The sequence below is a fragment of the Heterodontus francisci genome, chromosome 7 (assembly GCF_036365525.1).
Source record: "Heterodontus francisci isolate sHetFra1 chromosome 7, sHetFra1.hap1, whole genome shotgun sequence".
NCBI classification, from domain to species: Eukaryota; Metazoa; Chordata; class Chondrichthyes; order Heterodontiformes; family Heterodontidae; genus Heterodontus; species Heterodontus francisci.
The window spans coordinates 23,992,702-24,009,331 of record NC_090377.1 but is presented as its reverse complement, the minus strand read 5'-3'; the positions used below and the strand labels follow the sequence as shown (position 1 = coordinate 24,009,331).

The following is a 16,630-nucleotide window of genomic DNA, read 5'->3' as shown; positions in this document are numbered from 1 at the left end:
AAATGATCTATACAAATCCAGGACAGCAACTCTACAAAAATTAAGTTCAATTTCATTTAAACTGAAATTTTAAATGGTTTTTACACTATAATGGTGCTCGGGAATCCTATGCATCTGCATAAGCAGCACTTAGAATTTAGTGTTCTCATGCTAACATTCTACAAATGACAACTCATTTCAATGAAGAGAGAGCAGTTTTACTTCTTAAATCATTTTAAATATGCATTAATTTGCATATAAAGTTTCTTGACTGCCCCAAACACCACAGACTTTTCACCAAAAATCTGGGAGGTGGATTGTTGATTATTAAAACAAATGTAGAAACTACAAAAACTGCTGTCTCAGCTCATCTGCTGCTGAAACCCTCATTCATGCCTTCATTACCTCGAAACTTGACTATTCCAACGTGCTCCTGGCTGGTCTCCCACATACTACCCTCTGTAAACTGGAGGTCATCCAAAACTCTCCTGCCCGTGCCTTAACTCGTACAAAGTCCTGTTGCCATATCAGCCCTGTGCTCATTGACCTACATTGGCTCCTATCCAAGCAACGCCTTGATTTAAAATTTTCATCCTTGCTTTCAAACCCCTCCATGGCCTTGCCTCTCCCTATCTCTAATCTCCTCCAGCCCCACAACTCGCCGAGATATCTGAGCATCTCCAACTCTGGCCTCTTAAAATCAGGGTTGTACAAATCGCGCCACCATTGGTGGACACGACTTCAGTTGCCCAGACTCTAAGCTCTTAAATTCCCTCCCTACAACTCTCCGCCTCACTTTTCTCCTTTAAGACACTCCTCAAAACCTAGCTCTGACCAAGCTTTGGGTCATCTAACCTAATATCTCCTTACATGGCTTGATGTCAATTTGATTTATGATGGCCCTGTGAAGCACCCTGGGACAATTATATTAAATGTTGTGGAGGCTAGTTTGAGCACTTTCTACTCATATAGGGTTGCATGAAGGAACAGGTTTATTCTATCTGTCTGAAAAGCCTGTTTAAAAAAATGCAAGTGCTAACTTACTGCATCACTTACTCACTCAAAAACTAGTGAGGAAATGATGTGAAGCTTATTAACATTAATCTCTAGTAACTGGTGCGGATTTCAAATCATTAACAAGCAGAACAAAAGGAGAAGGTTAATCTCTTTTTTTTCTTTAATTAGAGATGCTGCCAAAAAAAGCCAAGCTACCATCTGGTTGATACCATGACATCATATCCGTAAATACAAGGATGGAAAATAAAATCCTGGCACACATCATAAAATTCAGTGTACACTTTTAACCTCTCTAGATTTTTTTTTATAGCCTACAAATCTAAAGTTCTGTTCTACACCCATTTACAACCATGATATTACCCGAAAACTGGGACCAACTGCATTGGTACAGTTACTTTGTAACATTCTACCTCTACATCCCCTTGCTGATTTCAAATTCTTGAGGATTACACAGGCAATATATGTTGAATCATTTTCCTTTCCACACTTTGTTCCAAATTAAAAAAGTTTGCTGAGCTTTAAATCCCATCACTCAGTAATATTTACTGATATACTCACCAACTCCCCCCAGTTAAAAACTTCCAAGTTACATTCCAGATGTTGTGGAACGAAAATATTGCTCATAGGATGTGGGTAATTTAACAATGTGCACAGGACTATATGACTAATAATTAAAGACAAGTCTTTAATGTACATTTTAGTTTTTGAAAAACACCAAAAGGAAAAACTATTTCTCAATTTATGAACAGTTGCCATGAGATGTCTCACATGATTCTAATGAAATGTGTATTGGCAGGATTTTCTCTATTACAAGTTATTTAGCTTCTATTAAAAAAAAGGAATAGAAAAGGCAGGTTGACCTTTAGGTGGAATCCTTTCCCACCCCCGCACTGAACAAGCGAACACAAGAGAAAGATATGGGAGGAAAGTCAGTGAGGCTGATTTAGAGCAAGTTTCAACCCATTGCTTCACATCTACTGTGCGATTATTAGGAAAGTTCAAGTTAGCATCTAGAATTGCATTATTTATCCATGAGACCAACTGTTTCATGCAGCACCAGGGTATTTCCAGTCTTCAGCTGTACTGTACACAACAGACTTAAAAATGGGAGATATAAAAAGTGTGTTCAATACGCAGAATAATTGTTGCGCCTCAGGGGTTTTAAAGTTGCAATTAATAAGGTAGATAAAAGAGTGAAGCAAACCATTTTCTGTCCAAGTATTGCTCTAGTTCCCTGGACTACCATCGAACATGGTCCAAACGTAGCCAGAAGTGGGATGTCGAACTTCCTCCAAATCAGCTTTACTGATGACGAGCTCCCAATTCTCTCTCCTCCTTCAGAAACCTCAGGCTTCTGCCCTGAACTTCCCTCAGTGATATGACCAAAATACAGCTCAATACTGTGGGGAATCAGTTCTGGATCCATATAGCACTGCTTGGTGCTCCATCCTCAAATCTAGGAGCTCTACATTAACATGCTGGGCTGTGGAAATGATCTTGCACCAAGATTTGTCATTCCCAGGGCAAAAAAAAGCAACAAAATGCTTATTATGCAAGGCCCACCTTTCACTTTTTTTTTTAAAAAGACTGCTGGTACATGGAGACCATCTATTTTATGAATAAAGCAGTTGACTGTCCCAATTTTTATTTTTAAAAACCAAATAGTGCCAAAGACCAATACTTTCCCCCATTCCTCAGAAATGCAAGACAACAGTATAACTGCAGCTCTTTGCACACATTCCTGGTCAGATGGTGCAAGTAAGGCAATAGCTGGGCAGCATTAGGTTTCCTGATTCTTAAAGCATTGTAGTACAAATGCAGCCCTTTTTCGGCAGACTTCTCAAATCAAACTAAAAATGTTAACTTTGGCACTTGAGAACACATTGTTCCTGTTGTCTTCAACTGACAAGCAAATGAATCTCCATTCCTCATAATGCAAGTCATCTTCAGAAGACAGTATAAGGAGAGCAGCAAGGATACTTTAGTGCTAAACACCATAATCCTTTCACACCAACTGCTATTCCTCCCTTCTAAATGTGTCCTACAAACATCAAAAGTTGGGAAAGCAGATGAAATAGGTTATGAGCTTCTCTGGGTCTCTAGTGCAAATATGGCTCTAACAAAGTGCAGAGTTGTCTGGAAGGTGGTGTTTCTGGTTGGGGGGTTGTTGGCATGATAGCAGTGAGGGGGCAAAGGATGTTGTTTAAAGCAAAGTACTTATTTCATTCTCTAACAAAAGAAACACATCAGTCTTGTCCTGAAAAAACATTAATTGCACAAATCAGGAAAGACCCTTCAGCGACACTTGAAACTACAAAGTGAGGACGGCAGTCTGCTCGATCTGCTTCATAGGTCTCTTCTCCACAACTTTCATAGCAGTAGTCTTAATTTAAGTGAAGCCTGCAATACACATCAATTGTAAATTGTCTCAAAAGATGCTTTAAGACAAGACAGTGGTTCCCAGTGGATGCATTACAGGCACAAGGCTCAACATATTAAATGACACTTCAGGATCAGAAGCAGATTTTGAATAGCCTAAATTTTAATTCCCATAGTACCTTTTATTCAAAAAGAAACATGCTTTTAAAATGTTCTTAAAATTGAAAAAAAAATAGATCTTAAATACAGCAAACCCAATTTGGGGCATAATTTTGTGTTGGGTCAACTATGATTTGTGCAAGTATAGTAAAAACAAACAGATGTTACTGAAGAGGATCATGTAAGACTGAGTTGGTGCATTTTATCATAACCTAAGTGATAATACAGTAGTCATGTTACACAACAAAATTTCACACCCAACATAATTTTTGACTACATTGACTATCAGCAAGCTTCATCATCCAGCAACTGAAAAATTTAAGCTGCTGGCATTAATATATTAAACTGCACATATGAAACCACAAGGAGAATTACAAGGCAGTAATCTAATTGAGTTCTACAGATAAATGTTGTAACATGCTAGAAGTGGCAGGAGCTGTACTACAGGCTGGTAAGATGGTATGACCTGCAATTTCCTACACTGAAAGCTTCCAGTTGCAGCTGAGCCATTAGAAGGCACAATTAAGCAAAAGAAAGGCAAGAGAGGGGAAAAGAAGTGAACTAAGCCACAGAACACCCAGCAGGTAGGTTACAATGGTCTCTGATCTCATTGTTGGGAAGTAGAAAAACGGAGTGTCAGGTAATGCAACTTTAATTGTGTGCAATTGTAATCAGCTAAATTCATGGCTAACGTACCTAACATTTGAACTACAGACCTCAAATGGAGCAAGTTCCATGGATTTCAAGTGTTGTCAGTAGGTACTGTTAATAAGCACCAGCAATTTGACCCAGTGTAGCCAGGTTGGGGAGCAAACTGTCAGGGAGGTGTGGAAGAAAAAGAATGGAAGAAAGCATGAAGGGAAAATGGCAAATACTTGGTATTTGGTACACCTTGGCTGGGGCAACCTTGAACATAAAATCATAGAAATTTACTGCACAGCAAGAGGCTATTCAGCTCATCATGTCTGTGCGAGCCTAAAAAGTTATCCAGCCTAATCCCACTTTCCAGTTCTTGGTTCGTAGCCTCACAGGTTACGGCATCTCAAGCGCATATTCAAGAATGTTTTAAATGCAATGAGGGTTGCTGCCTCTAACACCCCTTAAAGAGAGTTAGTTCCAGCAATGGTTTAACCAAAACTCTTGGCTTAGGTACAAAAAGCCTACTTATAAACAGATTTCTAATTTAGGATAGGAAACAATTCCCAGAAAAAAAATCAATGCTTAATCCATTCCTTTGTTGTGTATATTTTTGACGCAACAAAAACAGATACCAAAATTTAAGAAGGTACAGTCATTATTCTTTGATGCAACATTAATTCCTGGGTTAACTTCACTGCAATAGTTATAAAATGAATGCCTGTACAGCAATATTGCACAGTGAGACAAAGTCAATTATGACAGGCACATGCAATAAAGAAACAAGATAGACTGAGCTACTGTCACTAAATGAGCACCATGAATGGGTAAAACTCCTACAAAAATATACATTAGGATAAAATGTCATTTTACTACTGGGTAGCATATCTGAAAGATTTCTAGGCAAAATGCTTATCATTAAGAAATGTAAAAGCTAGCCTTCCATAAAACAGTATATTGTATACAGGTCATCAAATAAAAGCAAGTGCATATCATATAATATCTTGTAAACTAGATTGATTCCAACATTTTGTTTTAATTACTAGACTGTGTTCACACTAAATTAATTCTTATTTGCCAAATCTCGACACATACCAAAGCACAACAGCTTACCTATTACACAGCTGTCCACACGAGCTGTATGAAACAAAGCAACAATGCTGAACCAGGATTCAGAGACTGACTGTCCGAAAGAACTTGCGATTCTGCAGATTATATAAAATGCAAACCACAAAAGCCTGTCAATTTAGCTCCCAAAGGGCTGGTGCAGCAAGCTCGCCCTTCAACTTCAAACTTGAATCTAGCCCAGGCCGTTGTGATGAAATGCATTAAGAAACCTAGTGAAATCACTTTTGGGTCATTTCAACTCAGCTTCTTGCAGGTATGAGTTTATCGAACAAACTGCCAACTGTTTGAAACTGAAGGTTCATTGTGTCGCAGGGAACAGCAGCAAACATGGCATACAAGGGTGCTCAAAGGTTGAAATTAAAGCTAATCACTGGGGCAGAGTTCAGAGTGCTTCGCCCTGAATTTAACCCAATCCACACATGCTACAGTATATGCAAATAGTGTGAAAAATGCTCTATTCTCAGCAGCAACATCTCTACTTGAGCATAAAAGTTAACAAAAAAAAAGTAATGTGTTTTTTTTCCATTCATGAGATGTGGGCGTCATTGGCAAGGCCAGCATTAATTGCCCTCCCTAACTGTCCTTCAGAAGATGATGGTGAGCTGTCTTCTTGAATGCCACTGAGGGGCTTGCTAGGCCATTTCAGAGGATAGTTAGGAGTAACCATAGATTAAGGATAGCAGATTTCTTTCCCTCAGGGATGTTAGTGAACCAGTTGTTTTTTTAAATGACAATCAGGTAGTTTCATGGTCACCATTACTGATAATTAAATAAATCTGGAATAAAGATCAAATTAATTCAAATTCCCCAAATGCCACGATGGGATTTGAACTCATGTCTCTGGATCATTCACCCAGTCCTCTGGATTACTAATCCAACAGCGTAACCACTATGGTACTGTACCCCATCAGATGTGTGTACATAGCTAGTAAAAGTGGTGTACCAGTATGAAGCTCTACAGATGTGGCAAATAAATCAATCTTTAATTCATTCTCAGAAGTGTTCTAGTAGGATTATTACTGGAAAAGCAATATCACTATTTCAGGAACAAAGTTATTGACAGAACAGGCCTCTTGCCTCAGTTCAAGTCTAAAATAATGCAAATATTAATCACGTCAATCAGAAAGAACACACCTCGATGAGCTACACAAGCAATTTAACACCAAAATCAGAATAAAAAAAGAGGAATGTTAAGTAAAAAGTGTTGCCATTCTGGGCATGTCTAATTTTTATTAGAAAATAAATAGGAAATGAGAAATATGAAGAACTTTTCTAAAGAAACACAGAAGGCGTATTTTTCTACACAATGGCACTTTATAAATACAAGTTTTGATGTAGAATTTCATGAATGGAAGACCTTCAAAATAAACATTTTCTTAAGACATTTAGGTATATTTCAAAGCAACATCTCTGACATGCTGACAGAAACCCTGAAAAGATGTGCACATGCTGAAAGCTTTAATAGTGCAATTAACTTGTTAAAAAAATTGGCCTCAAGTAAGGGTGATTAAAGCCATCTGAGGCAAATTCAGCTCAAATCGGAGTTTTGTAGTCAGGAAGGTCCAGTTTTGATCCCTCATCTACCCAGAGTTAGCTGATCTCAGCTGGAGCGGCAATGGTCTCAGGATCCCAAGGGCAGACACGATAAAAAGCCAACAATTCCTGATCCTGACTGTCATCCAGCAACACTGCTCAAAGTGTGGCTGTGGTACCCAACCTGATACAGTTTCATTTCCATTGCTTTCAAATTTTAAAAACGGGCAAATTCTACAAGCACCTGGTGATCCGCTCCTCTGGTTTACTGCCCAAGCAGCGAAGGTGAAAATGACCCCTCACGATGCCGGAGGCCAGTCACAGCTGCACTGCTCCCACACAGTTCCAAGAAGCTAATTATTCCACTGCATTCATGGAACTCTATGACCAAGTCACCTGGTTATATCCTGTGCGCAGAGGGAGGGCAGGAGTGGAAAACAGAACAAAGCTGTTTTACTAATTACAAACCCTAAAAATGTATTATGTTAATGTAGAGTCAGAGCTTGATCTGTTTCCAGAGTAAGATACAGTCAATTAGTTCATAACTCAAAATTTACACAACTTTTGTCCATAATTTGATACTTAAAATTTGAAACCTTAAAATGATTTGTAATCCAGAATCTGAATTTTAAAATAGAAGTTTCACTCTGTTCAAGCATGACCTTTCCAATTTATAAACAGGTGCAAACAAAGCTTCAGTAATACCACAGGTCTTTACAGGTGATAAATAACATTTACTACACTGGCCAACACTAAACACTGCCAAAACCTTGAATTCAAATCCACAAAGTCTACAATGGTAGAAATTAAACTAGCATTACAAGCAACAGAAATAAAACACAGAAAATGCTGGAAATACACGTCAGGTCTGGTGGCATCTGGAGAGAAACAGAGATTAGTTCTGATGAACAATCACCGACCTGAAACATTCACTGTTTCTCTCTCCACAGATGCTGCCAGACCTGCTGAGTATGTCCAATATTTTCTGATTTTATTTCTGATTTCCAGCATCCACAGCATTTTGTTTTTGTGTTACAAGCAACAGCTCCAGTTTATCCCTATATACTTAGAAACCAGGGTGCAAATTGAATGGTGTCTGGTGATCAGTTTGTGTCAGTAGATCACAGAAACTACCTACATAATTTACCATTAGTAATTGGTAATCAACTACCAGTCACTTGGAACAATCTGCCAAAGACATTTCCAAGAAAACTTAGGTCAAATTTTAGATTGCATATTAGAAAAACTATGGTTCAATACTAAACGCAGTTATAGAAAATCAAGAGATAGTGAAAGAGACATGACCACTTCAGAAAAACCCTACATCCCATGTATCTTTTTCCAGACAGTCAGTCCAAAAAGGGGGTTAATATTTTGAAAGATAAGATCCATCATTATAGCAGCTAGTTTTTTCTTAAATGAGTCCAATGTTCTTGCCTCAACTCCTCTCCCATACCATATAAACAAAATATTTTCTGAACATTACCTTCACAAATCTGATCCTGCATCATCTTATCCCGCTGCTTGGACATATATGAAGTGAACCTTTCAGGTTTATCCTCGCTATCCCAATTAATATATTTTATTTTAGAATTAGAATTAGAACATTACAGCGCAGTACAGGCCCTTCGGCCCTCGATGTTGCGCCGACCATCTGACCTACACTATTCCATTTTCATCCATATGTCTATCCAATGACCACTTAAATGCCCTTAAAGTTGGCGAGTCTACTACTGTTGCAGGCAGGGCGTTCCACGCCCCTACTACTCTCTGCGTAAAGAAACTACCTCTGACATCTGTCCTATATCTTTCACCCCTCAACTTAAAGCTATGTCCCCTCGTGTTTGCCATCACCATCCGAGGAAAAAGACTCTCACTATCCACCCTATCTAACCCTCTGATTATCTTGTATGTCTCTATTAAGTCACCTCTCCTCCTCCTTCTCTCTAACGAAAACAACCCCAAGTCCTTCAGCCTTTCCTCGTAAGACCTTCCCTCCATACCAGGCAACATCCTAGTAAATCTCCTCTGCACCCTTTCCAAAGCTTCCACATCCTTCCTATAATGCGGTGACCAGAACTGCACGCAATACTCAAGGCGCGGCATCACCAGAGTTTTGTACAGCTGCATCATGACCTCGTGGCTCCGAAACTCGATCCCCCTACTAATAAAAGCTAACACACCATATGCCTTCTTAACAGCCCTATTAACCTAGGTAGCAACTTTCAGGGATTTATGTACCTGGACACCAAGATCTCTCTGCTCATCTACACTACCAAGAATCTTCCCATTAGCCCAGTACTCTGCATTGCTGTTACTCCTTCCAAAGTGAATAACCTCACACTTTTCCGCATTAAACTCCATTTGCCATCTCTCAGCCCAGCTCTGCAGCCTATCTATGTCCCTCTGTACCCTACAACACCCTTCGACACTATCCACAACTCCACCGACCTTCGTGTCATCCGCAAATTTACTAACCCACCCTTCTACACCCTCTTCCAGGTCATTTATAAAAATGACAAACAGCAGTGGCCCCAAAACAGAACCTTGCGGTACACCACTAGTAACTAAACTCCAGGATGAACATTTGCCATCAACCACCACCCTCTGTCTTCTTTCAGCTAGCCAATTTCTGATCCAAAGCTCTAAATCACCTTCAATCCCATACTTCCGTATTTTCTGCAATAGCCTACCGTGGGGAACCTTATCATCGCCTTACTGAAATCCATATACACCACATCCACGGCTTTACCCTCATCCACCTGTTTGGTCACCTTCTCGAAAAACTCAATAAGGTTTGTGAGGCACGACCTACCTTTCACAAAACCGTGCTGACTATCGCAAATGAACTTATTCTTTTCAAGATGATTATAAATCCTATCTCTTATAACCTTTTCCAACATTTTACCCACAACCGAAGTAAGGCTCACAGGTCTATAATTACCAGGGCTGTCTCTACTCCCCTTCTTGAACAAGGGGACAACATTTGCTATCCTCCAGTCTTCCGGCACTACTGTCGACAATGACGACATAAAGATCAACAACGACGGCTCTGCAATCTCCTCCCTGGCTTCCCAGAGAATCCTAGGATAAATCCCATCTGGCCCAGGGGACTTATCTATTTTCACTCTTTCCAAAATTGCTAACACCTCCTTGTGAATCTCAATCCCATCTAGCCTAGTAGGCTGTATCTCAGTAATCTCCTCGACAACATTTTCTTTCTCTACTGTAAATACTGACGCAAAATATTCATTTAACGCTTCCCCTATCTCCTCTGATTCCGCACACAACTTCCCACTACTATCCTTGATTGGCCCTGTTCTAACTCTTATCATTCTTTTATTCCTGATATACCTATAGAAAGCCTTAGGGTTTTCTTTGATCCTATCCGCCAATGACTTCTCGTGTCCTCTCCTTGCTCTTCTTAGCCCTCCCTTTAGATCCTTCCTGGCTAGCTTGTAACTCTCAAGCGCCCTAACTGAGCCTTCACGTCTCATCCTAACATAAGCCGCCGCCTTCCTCTTGACAAGCGCTTCAACTTCTTTAGTAAACCACGGCTCCCTCGCTCGACAACTTCCTCCCTGCCTGACAGGTACATACTTATCAAGGACATGCATTAGCTGCTCCTTGAATAAGCTCCACATTTCGTTTGTGCCCATCCCCTGCAGTTTCCTTCCCCATCCTACACATCCTAAATCTTTGATAAGATTCTCTGATGAAAATGGGGCTGATGAACCCTTGTTGTTTCTCAGTGCATTACTCTAACTTCAGCCTCATTGCTCTCCTCTGTCCTCCTGCGGTTTGAAAAACTCTTATTCAACCATACCCAAGCACTGTAACACTGACAGATTTGTCAGGATTTGAAGTCAAATGATTTTGTAATAATAGTCCAGCATCCAGTTCTGACACAGACTTGAAACATTTCTCTACAGATGCTACTTGACTGCTGAGTGCGAAAAACCTTTGTTTTTATTTTAGACTTTCAGATTTCAGGCATTTGGAGCATTTTGACTTTTTTTGTACGCCAACATCCTGTTTGTTTTAATGCACCCGCACACTGAACAGGATGAACAACCAGTCAACCAACATTCCCAATTCTCTTTCAATTTCGCCTTTAAAACAAAATTCCTGCAGGAAATTTACTTCCCTCCTAACAGTGTTGACTTTCTGCTGAGGTACAGTTCCAGTTTTACCAAGCATCCTCTGAGGAGCCTGTGAACATTTGCTAGCTAATGAACTACAGAGAGTATCACATCGAAGTGTGATTTTCCCCTCATCGATCATCTACCACATGTAAGCAGTTTCAAGTTCATAGCAATCAAGAGTGGGAGCCATATTCAATTTGCACCAGACACATTCCAGGAGCAGAGGCACCAAATGTAGTTCCTCACTCTAATCAAGATCAATCAGCAAATAGGAGCAAACAATTTTAAATAAAATCACTAAAAAGCAAGCATAACTCAAGGACAAAATAAGTGATATTACAGTTACATGGCAATTACTGTACTTGATGCAATTAATTTCTTTTTCTTTATTCATTCATGGGATGTGGGCGGCACTGGCTAGGCCAGCATTTATTGCCCATCCCTAATTGCCCTCGAGAAGGTGGTGGTGAGCTGCCTTCTTGAACCGCTGCAGTCCATGTGAGGTAGGGACACCCACTGCTGTTAGGAAGGGAGTTCCAGGATTTTGACCCAGCAACAGTGAAGGTACGGTGATATCGTTCCAAGTCAGGATGGTGAGTGACTTGGACGGGAACTTGCAGGTGGTGGTATTCCCATGTATTTGCAGCTCTTGTCCTTCAAGGTGGCAGAGGTAATGTTGGGAAGGTGCTGTCTAAGGAGCCTTGGTGCGTTGCTGCAGTGCATCTTGTAGATGGTACACACTGCTGCCACTGTGCTTCGGTGGTGGAGGAAGTGAATGTTTGTCGATGGGGTGCCAATCAAGCGGGCTGCTTTGTTCTGGATGGTATCGAAGTTGAGTGTTGTTGGAGCTGCACCAATCCAGGCAAGTGCAGAGTATTCCATCACACTCCTGACTTGTGCCTTGTAGATGTGGGAGAGGCTTTGGGGAGTCAGGAGGTGAGTTACTCACCGCAGGATTCCTAGCCCCTGACCTGCTCTTGTAGCCACGGAATTTATATGGCCACTCCAGTTCAGTTTCTGGTCAATGGTAGCCCCTAGGATGATGATAGTAGGGGATTCAGCGATGGTAAAGCCATTGAATATCAAAGGGAGATGGTTAGATTCTCTCTTGTTGGAGATGGTCATTGCCTGGCACTTGTGTGGCAGAAATGTTACTTGCCACTTATCAGCCCAAGCCTGGATATTGTCCAGGTCTTGCTGCATTTCAACACGGACCGCTTCAGTATTTGAGGAGTCCCGAATGGTGTGCAATCAGCAAACATCCCCACTTCGGACCTTATGATTGAAGGACGGTCATTGATGAAACAGCTGAAGATGGTTGGGCCTAGGACACTACCCTGAGGAACTCCTGCAGTGATGTCCTGTCGCTCAGATGATTGACCTCCAACAACCACAGCCATCTTCCTTTGCGTTAGGTATGACTTCAACCAGAGAATTTTCCCCCCGATTCCCAATGACTCTTGCTCGTGGTTTTGCTAGTGCTCCTTGATGCCATACTTGGTCAAATGCTGCCTTGATGTCAAGGGCAGTCACTCTCACCTCACCTCTTCTCTTGAGTTCAGCTCTTTTGTCCATGTTTGAACCAAGGCTGTAATGAGGTCAGGAGCTGTGGCCCTGGCGGAACCCAAACTGAGCAGGTTATTGCTAAGCAAGTGCTGCTTGATGGCACTTTCCATCACTTTACTGATGATTGAGAGTAGACTGATGGGGCGGTAATTGGCCGGGTTGGACTCGTGCTGCTTTTTGTGTACAGGACATACCTGGGCAATTTTCCACATTGCTGGGTAGTTGCCAGTGTTGTAGCTATACTGGAGCAGCTTGGCTAGGGGTGCGGCAAGTTCTGGAGCCCAGGTCTTCAGTAATATTGCCAAAATATTGTCAGGACCCATAGCCTTTGCAGTATCCAGTGCCTTCAGTCATTTCTGGATATCACGTGGAGTGAATCAAATTGGCTGAAGTCTGGCATCTGTGATGCTGGGGACTCCAGGAGGAGGCCGAGATGGATCATCAACTCTGCACTTTTGGCTGAAGATTGGTGCAAATGCTTCTGCCTTATCTTTCGCACTGATGTGCTGGGCTCCCCCATCATTGAGGAATGGGGATATTTGTGGAACCACAGTGGCACAGTGGTTAGCACCGCCGCCTCACAGCTCCAGGGACCCGGGTTCGATTCCGGGTACTGCCTGTGTGGAGTTTGCAAGTTCTCCCTGTGTCTGTGTGGGTTTTCTCCGGGTGCTCCGGTTTCCTCCCACAAGCCAAAAGACTTGCAGGTTGATAGGTAAATTGGCCATTATAAATTGTCACTAGTATAGGTAGGTGGTAGGGAAATATAGGGATAGGTGGGGATGTTTGGTAGGAATATGGGATTAGTGTAGGATTAGTATAAATGGGTGGTTGATGTTCGGCACAGACTCGGTGGGCCGAAGGGCCTGTTTCAGTGCTATATCTCTAATCTAAAAAAAAAACTTCCTCTAGTTAGTTGTTTAATTGTCTACCACCATTCATGGCTGGTTGTGGCAGGACTGCAGAGCTTAGATCTGATCCGTTGGTTATGGGATCACTTAGCTCTGTCTATTGCATGCTGCTTATGCAGTTTGGCACGCAAGTAGTCCTGGGTTGTTGCTTCACCAGGATGACACCTCATTTTGAGGTATGCCTGGGGCTGCTCCTGGCATGCCGTCCTGCACTCTTCATTGAACCAGGGTTGGTCTCCTGGCTTGATGGTAATGGCAGAGTGGAGGATATGCCAGGCCATGAGGTTACAGATTGTGGTTGAGTACAATTCTGCTGCTGCAGATGGCCCACAGTCCCTCATGGATGCCCAGTTTTGCATTGCTAGATCTGTTCGAAATCTATCCCATTTAGCACAGTGATAGTGCCACACAAAACAATGGACTGTATCCCCAATGTGAAGGCGGGACTCCACAAGTACTGTGCGGTGGTTACTTCTACCAATAGTCATGGACAGAAGCATCTGCAGCAGGCAGATTGGTGAGGACAAGATCAAGTATGTTTTTCCCTCGTGTTGGCTCCCCCACCACCTGCTGCAGACCCAGTCTAGCAGCTATGTCCTTTAGGACTCAGACAGCTCGGTCAGTAGTGGTGCTACCGAGCCACTCTTGGTGATGGACATTGAAGTCCCCCACCCGGAGTACATTTTGTGCCCTTGCCACCCTCAGTGCTTCCTCCAAGTGGTGTTCAACATAGAAGAGTACTGACTCATCAGCTGAGGGAGGGCGGTAGGTGGTAATCAGGAGGAGGTTACCTTGTCCATGTTTGACCTGATGCCATGAGACTTCATGGGGTCCAGAGTCGATGTTGAGGACTCCCAGGGCAACTCCCTCCCTACTGTAGACCACTGTCCCGCCACCTCTGGTGGGTCTGTCCTGCCGGTGGGACAGGACATACCCAGGGATAGTGATTGCAGTGTCTGGGATATTGTCTGCAAGGTATGATTCCGTAAGTATGACTATGTCAGGCTGTTGCTTGACTAGTCTGTGGGACACTCTCCCAACTTTTGCACAAGCTCCCAGATGTTAGTAAGGAGGACTTTGCAGGGTCGACAGGGCTGGGTTTGCCGTTGTCGTTTCCGGTGCCTAGCTCGATGCCAGGTGGTCCATCCGGTTTCACTCCTTTTTATTGGCTTCGTAGCGGTTAGGTACAACTGAGTGGCTTGCTAGGCCATTTCAGAGGGCATGTAAGAGTTAACCACATTGCTGTGGGTCTGGAGTCACATGTAGGCCAGACCAGGTAAGGACAGCAGATTTCCTTCCCTAAAAAGGACATTTCAGTATTACAGGTAATATTAAACAGACATCTATATTCTTGCATAAATTTTGTTTACAAAATATTATATTTTAGGAACAATCTATTTCAATTGCTGGAGCAAGAACTTAAGAAAATAAAGGGACACCAGAATGCTATTAAAATATACATTCCATATGATTGCTTGAGGTCCACATTCTAAACATACCTTCTTTCAGCCAAATAAATCATAGCATTGCATAATATATTGCGTATCTGAGCCAGAAAATATTAATAGGAAATTGGCAAGAGCGTTAACTGCAACAATACCAAGAAGCTCGACACCATTCAGGACAAAGCAGTTCTCTCAATCGGAAGCCCATCCATCACATTAAACATCCACTCCCTATACCACTGGCACACCGTGGCTACAATATGTTCTCTCTACAGGATTCACTGCAGTAACTCTAAGGTTTTTTTGACAGCACCTACCAAACCAACAACCTGCAATACTGAGAAGAACGGGAACAGACGCATGGGAACACTGCTATCTCCAAGTTTCCCTCCAAGTCACACCATCCTGACTTGGGGCACACATCAGCATTCCTTTGAGAATTTTGACTTGGTTACTTTAGACTCCCTACATAATAGTACCGTGGCAGTATCTGCACCACACAGATGCAGTGGTTCAAGGCAGCAGCTCACCAACTGTTTGAGAGAAACTAGCAATAGACAATAAATGCCAGCCTTGCCAGAGACAGAGTTTTTTTTTATTTTAAAAGAATTATTGTGGCTTCAGCATCAAAAGCTTTTAGCAAAATGACATGTTACACATGTTTTCATGGATTTTGCAAATATTGATCACTGGTCGGCACCAGACCATAAACAATTATCTGGCTCATTTAATAATAAACCCCGTTTTCGAGTTCTAAGTGGTGGTGACAAATCGACATGGATAAGTACATGGGTCTAACTAGCATTTTTTTTTAAGACCTAATTTGAATGCTGCTTCTTTAGTTTGGAAATAAAGGTCAAAGTTGATCGGAGTGATGCGATAGAGGTCAGTTACAACTTCCCAGTTTCTTTAGTTCCTTTTATATGCTGTTTAACATGACAATTGGAATATAAAAATATGTACACAACTACTAAATGAAAAACGCATAGTCCCAAAATGCCAGCCAGCTGCTCCTAATGGAAAAGCTGCTCATCGCTCCAAAGAACCCTTGCAAGAGAACGCAACCAACCTTGCTCAACTGCCTCGTCCCGCCCTCCCGTAGCGCCCGTTGGCCAACTGGCCGTTAAAAAGCGATTACATTGGTAAACCCAGCCGTCAATCAAAGCTCGAGCTACCACGTTAGGTTGAGCGGTCACGATTTTTTCCCCCCTCTCTCTTCACTCTTTAAAGTAGATTTCTGAATGAACTTATGGACGGACAGGCTGGAAAACGGCAGCTTTAACGTTAAGAAACCGAACGAAACGTGGTGCAGCTACTTACGGAGCGCAAGCTATCCGCGGGTAAACATGAATACACCCAGGCTCTCGGTCACTCCATGGGCTGTACCCGCGCCCGCAGCAGACAGGAAATGACGGCGTGCATCCCGCGTCAAATAAACGTCCGCCCACTCGTGAGAGGGAGGTGAGTTGGTGGTAGAGAGAAAAGGTTCCGAGTCCTCGACATTGCAGCTCGTTAAAGAGTTTGCAGTGAAGTTATAAAAAGGGTTTGTAAATGCTGCAAATATACAACAGTTAGCATCTGTTGAAAGAGACAAGGTTAATTTTAAGGTGCAAATCTTTCATCAGGGTTAGAGACTAGGTTACCTTAGCAGTTTGCAGCTCTGTTGAAGGATATGTATCCTCAGAATCAACTTGGCCACAAATGCAGACTACTCAGCTACAGCTGAGTTATTTGT

At 42.1% G+C, this 16,630-nt stretch overlaps 1 protein-coding gene across 4 annotated transcripts in view; it reads right to left on the bottom strand.

Annotated features, from left to right (window-relative positions):
* The window catches only part of ralba (v-ral simian leukemia viral oncogene homolog Ba (ras related)), a 73,740-nt gene extending 57,439 nt beyond the window's left edge, over positions 1-16,301 (bottom strand). For 2 of the 4 annotated variants that reach the window (XM_068034892.1, XM_068034891.1), the window contains exon 1: positions 5,284-5,624. The gene's annotated coding sequence lies outside the window, so the exon portion shown is untranslated. Of the gene's footprint in view, positions 1-5,283; positions 5,625-16,215 lie in introns of those variants that run through there. The other 2 variants (XM_068034889.1, XM_068034890.1) reach the window with 2 other exon arrangements.
* Positions 16,302-16,630: the final 329 nt, after the last annotated feature.